A 6000-nucleotide genomic window follows, 5' to 3' on the forward strand; every position below is an offset into this window, starting at 1 on the left:
CCAACCAGGTGTGAGAGAACCAGGCCCAAGTCAACCAGGCATGAATCTACTGGACACGAACCAACCAGGCATGTTGCAATCAAGCATGAGCCAACAAGGTATGAGAGACCCAGCCCTAAGACCACTAAGCCTGTTGCAACAAAGCATAAGCCAACCAGGTGTGAGAGAACCAGACCCAAGCCAACCTGGCATGAATCTATTGGACATAAACCAATCAGGCATGAAACAATCAGCCATCTTTCATCCAAGCTTGAGCCAACCAGGTAGGAGGCAAACAGGCCCAAATCAACCAGGAATGAATCTACTGGACACAGTCCAATCAGGCATCTTTCAACCAAGCATGAGCCAACTAGATAGGAGGCAAACAGGCACAAATCAACCAGGAATTAACCTACTGGATACAGTCCAACCAGGCATCTTTCAACCAAGCATGAGCCAACCAGATAGGAGGCAAATAGGCCCAAATCAACCAGAAATTAACCTACTGGATACAGTCCAACCAGGCATCTTTCAACCAAGCATGAGCCAACCAGATAGGAGGCAAACAGGCCCAAATCAACCAGGAATGAATTTACTGGACACAATCCAACCAGGCATCTTTCAACCAAGCATGAGCCAACCAGGTAGGAGGCACACAGGCCCAAATCAACCAGGAATGAATCTACTGGACACAATCCAACCAAGCCTGAAACAAGCAGGCATGTGGCAACCAGGCATGAACCAACCAGGTATGAATCTACTGGACACAAGTCAATCAGGCATGTGGCAACCAGGCATGAAGCAAGCAGACACCAGGCAACTATTCCAGGACCAACGAAGCACGTGGCAACCAGATATAAGCCAACAATTCCCAAGCCAACCAGTCATGAACCAAATAGGCACATGGCAACCATACAAAAGCCAACCAGGCACCAGCCAATCAGGAATAAGCCAACCAGATATGAGCCAACCAGGCATGAGCTTTTCAGGCATAAGCCAACTAGGCAGGAGCCAACAAATTTCCGGTCAACCAGGGCCAGTCCAATTAGTCAGGAATCAATCAGGCAGGATCCAGTCAGGTATGAGCAAATTCGAAAAGGCTAAATCACCCACAAGGAAATCAAGCATGAATTCTTTCCGAATAAGACCTGCAGAGGCTCGAGACTGCCCAGAAATTCTGCGGCTGATTAAAGTAAGCCTGTCTCTCCTAATTCCTTGGATCTTCATTGCATTAGTGTAGGGCTGCAAGAGAGCAAGGAAGGCATAGTCGGGGTTTGAGTCCTGGCATGGCTAATTATGACACATCTACAACATTCTGGAAGTCACTAAATCTCTCTAATCTTAATTTTTCAACATATAAAGTCAATATTATATAATAATTTTCTATCAAAAAAGATTGTTGCAATGATTCAATAAGAATATAATTACATGTAAATTACTTGTCATATAGTAAGGGGCTCAAAGAGTCATTGTTAATCTAGAGACTGAACATGTTGCCTCTCCTGGGGGAAATTTTAACATTAAATTTCAGAGAAGATAAAATGCATAAACAAATAAATGACAGGATTTCAGATATTAATAACTAAGATTTTGGTGTAGGTAGTTTTGTTTCTTCTAAGATTATACCTGATTGTAGAATCTGATGATTGAGTTCCTAAAACACAATATTCTCACCCAACAGATTTTCCATACAATTTGAGAAAGTTGATACCAGAAGTCCATCAACACACAGCTCCCAGAATCAAGGAATTGAATTGAAAATTTCTTATGTAAACGTTTATTTTAATGGCTTTTCTTTAAATTATTCCAGTGTAGTAAAGGGAGCAGTCTAATAGCCATAGTTTTGTGCTGAATTTCTGCAGCACTGAATGCAATAGTTTATGTGATGAACAACCAAAACAATTCCATATAAAGATATATAAAAAGCAGCAGCCACGTTTATATTCCCTCTGATTAGAGAGCAATGTTTATATTTCTTTTCACTTATTATTAATTCACAAACTTGTACAAATTAATGGGTTTGACTGTGGCATTTTCATGCATGCATATTTTGCTTTGATTGTATCCACCCCTTCTATTACACACTACTCTTTCTTGTGCTCCCTTTTCTCCCCTCATTCCTTTTCCTCTTTCCTTTTCCTACTACCTAACTACTTTCAGGTCCTTTTTTATAGTTTCTACACATGAGAAGTTGAGAAGAAATGTGACACTTGTCTTTTTGTGTCTGGCCTATTTTGCTTAACATAATGAGCCTCTAATTCCATCAATTTATCTACAAATATAATTCCATTTTTATAGATGACTTTTGTGTGTCTACCATATTTCCTAATGACCAAAATAAATATCCACAGTTTTGTAGTGAAATCCATTTGTTGAAGTGATGTTAGGCCCTGTCATTGGTTAGTAAGAACTTATTTATGTATTTTTCCAAGGTTTCATTATATACTTTCATCCTCACAAGTTTTGACGTCATTTCTCTTAAATGGCATTACTCTTCATGGAATAAAAATACTATAACCAACAGGTTAGTTATTCCAGGTAGGATCCACGTTTTTCCACATAGTAGAAAATAGTTTGTGGCTACTGAATCTGACACCTGTTTGGCAATTAATAAATTTATTATTGAATGACAGTGAAGCTCTCTACTTAGACAAAATGCATTTCTTAGTTTCCCAACAATTTTTCATTGCCATTGCTGGATGAAAACACACCACTAGACTCCCCACTGAAATGAACCTGTATCTGTGAAGTTCCTTACTATATTTATATTTTAATTTGCCTCATGTCCTGAAAACACACCAGAAGTTTATTGGGAGTTATTTAATGTGTAGTCACTGTAAAAAATAGAAAAACTAAATGATTTTTATGCATCACAGAAATATGTATAGTAATTAGTTTTGAGCTTTATGTTCTTTATATATGTTTTTCCCTTAACTCCTGCTCATTGTTAAATATGAAAAACATTCTCTTCTTGCAAAGGAGTTTAGAGTTTGCCATCATAGTAATTTCTTTGCTGAATGCATTGTAGGTTTTATTTACTGTACTGCCACAAAAATTCCTCAAAGTATCTTCTGCATGCAACCATTTTAATCTTAACCACATCACAACATTATCTAGGGATCTAGTCAAGTCATCAACAGACAGACATAACTTCTTGCTTACCAGACTTTCCATCTAGAATCTTTTATTGTAGTGGTTTTCAAAGTGTGGTTTTGGTCCATTGGTGTTACATAGATGACTTCTGAGTAGTATTAATATTTCATTTTGTTTATAATACAAATATTGAAGATGATGTACTAAGTGCTTTAAAAGATATAGAGATTATTGAATTACTGTCTCTGCCCTAAAGGAATTTAAAGGGTAATATGGGAGGGATGGATGCAAATAATTATTGAACTCTCTGCCAAGTCCATTCTCCAGATAGAAGCCAAAATGTTCAAAACCCAATTTGGCTTCTGGTTCTATTGAGTACAAAAATCCAAACTTCTTACTAAGGCTCTACATAATCTGGCCTCTTTTTCAGTCAGTTTTTTTCACAGCTGTGACCATAAGACCTGACAAGAACAATTTTAGAAGAGGAAAAGTTTATTTGGAACTCATGGTTTCATAGGTCTAAGTCCATAAATGGCCAACTCTATTACTGTGGGCCACAGGTATGCAAAAACATCTGGCTGAAGGAAGGATTACACTGAGGAAAGCCATCTCAGGATAACACATCAGGAAGCAAAGAGAGAAGGAGAATGCTCTCCAGGGAAAAATATATACCTAAAAGTCATGCCCTCAGAGACCCACCTCCTTCAGCCACACCCTACCTGCATATAGTTACCTCCCAGTTAATCCATTCTTTTTTTTGTGTGTGTGTGTGTGTGTGTGGTACTGGGGATTGAACCTAGGTCCTTGTACATTCAAGGCAAGCACTCTACAAACTGAGCTACATCCCCAGCCCCCCAGTTAATCCATTCAAGTGGACTAATGCACTGATTAGGTTAATGTTGTCATAGCTCAATCATTTCACCTTTGAACTTTTTTGCATTGTTTCACATATGAACTTTTCGAGAATACCTAATATCTAAGCCATAACACCTTTGCTATCCTACTTAAGTATATAAGTATATAAACATCCTACTTACATATTTTAAAACCTTTTTCCGTTATAAATTCCACGCAATTCAGTCAACATCCTCAAGTTTACACATGAAAAGAAACCCAAAAGTGAAGAGTAATGAGGATATATAATCCCTACCAGATATTATAAAGCTGTAAGTAATTAAAATACTATGATCTTTGGTGCATAGTTGGATCAGTGGAACCTAATAGAGAAGTCCTCTTTATTAAATATGATAATATGGTATATGATAAAAGGGAGATATCAAGTCAGTGAATAAAAGATGGTTATTCAATGAATGGCATTAGGACAAGTGGGGGAAAAAGATAAAGGTGATATTCTACCTCATTTATTCAGTCTAAAAATATCCATATGGTAGATTTTAGTTTCTTGAGCTATACTATTCCTTTGTGTTTTTTCAAAAGGAAGTCAGCATACTCTATAGAAACATGCATAACCATGTTAATACAGCATAATTCACAATAGTCAAGTTATGGAAATAGACTTGGTGTCCATCAACAGAAAAATGAATAAAAAATGTGAGATACACACAAACTCTCTCTCTCTCACCCACACACACACACATGGAGTGTGTGTGGGAAAAATAAAAGAAAATAAAGGGACATCATGAAAGTAGAAGGAACACCTTTAGCATAGAGAAAGAGGATCAGGCGGAGAGAGGAAGGAAGGGGAATTACTATGAAGTGAAATTTACTAAATAATATTGTATACATGTATCAATATACCTGAATGAAACCCATCATCCTATATAATGAATAAATAATAATAATAATGATATAATTAATAATAAATAATAATAAAGAAAACAAGAGTATCTATTTTTATAACTTCCCAAGCATGAGAAACAAATCATGAAGAAAAGAATTTGAATATACAAAAATGATAATAGCAAATAGCCACATTAAAACATCTAAAGTTGCTGGGCATGTAGCACATGGCTGTAATCCAAGGAAGCTAAGGCAGGAGAATTGTAAGTTTGGAGCTACCCTCAGCAAATTAACAAGGCATTAAGGAAATCAATGAGACCCTGTTCAAGATAAAAAATAAATATAAAGGACTAAGGATGTGGCTTAGTAGTAAAGCACCTCTAGATTCAGTCCATGGTACCAAAAAAAAAAAGTCTAAAGTTAATTTGGAAAAACACCTCATAGGCAAACACATAATCAACTTTTCTGTAAAGTCTACAAGCTAATTTTGTGATCTTTGTGTCACAAAATTGTGACCTTTATGTGTGAGGCATTGACTCTATTATATCTATATCAATCTATCATCTATCTATTCTATCTATGTCTTTATTATTATGTTGCATTGATGTTTTAGATTTTTAGTTTCTAGACAACTGGATTTAAGTTTGAATCACTTTTAACACTTCCCAGGACATCGTGTCCATAAATATTCAATACAAACTCCATGATGATTATCGAATTGAGAATTAATTACTGAATCATAAACTGAAGGTTTTCTCTACTTTGACAGGAGCTGGCTGCCTGTGAAAATATGTTAGATGCAGTGAAGTTAACAGCAATGGGTAAGATGTTTTGTGGTATTTTTAGAGCAAGAAAAGTAAACATGAATGAATGTACACAGGACTATGGAAGATGCTGTCATTGGTAAATAAAAGGATGCCATTAGTAAACTATCCATGCACATGACATAAATTTAATAGTTTTACCAGTGCACCATTTTTAGCATAAGACTGATATTTAACAACACTAACACATTTACAGGTGCAATAGACTTCAACTGGTTTTCAAAACACAGAACAAGAAGAAATATCGGTCAAAAAAAGAATATAATTTAAAAGTCAATATGTTGGAAGGAGCTTCATGCAATGAAATGGACAAAAGCAAAATGATTTAAAATATTTTCAAAGGATTTAACACATTTGATAGCAC

The sequence above is a fragment of the Ictidomys tridecemlineatus genome, chromosome X, assembly GCF_052094955.1.
Source record: "Ictidomys tridecemlineatus isolate mIctTri1 chromosome X, mIctTri1.hap1, whole genome shotgun sequence".
Classification (NCBI taxonomy): domain Eukaryota; kingdom Metazoa; phylum Chordata; class Mammalia; order Rodentia; family Sciuridae; genus Ictidomys; species Ictidomys tridecemlineatus.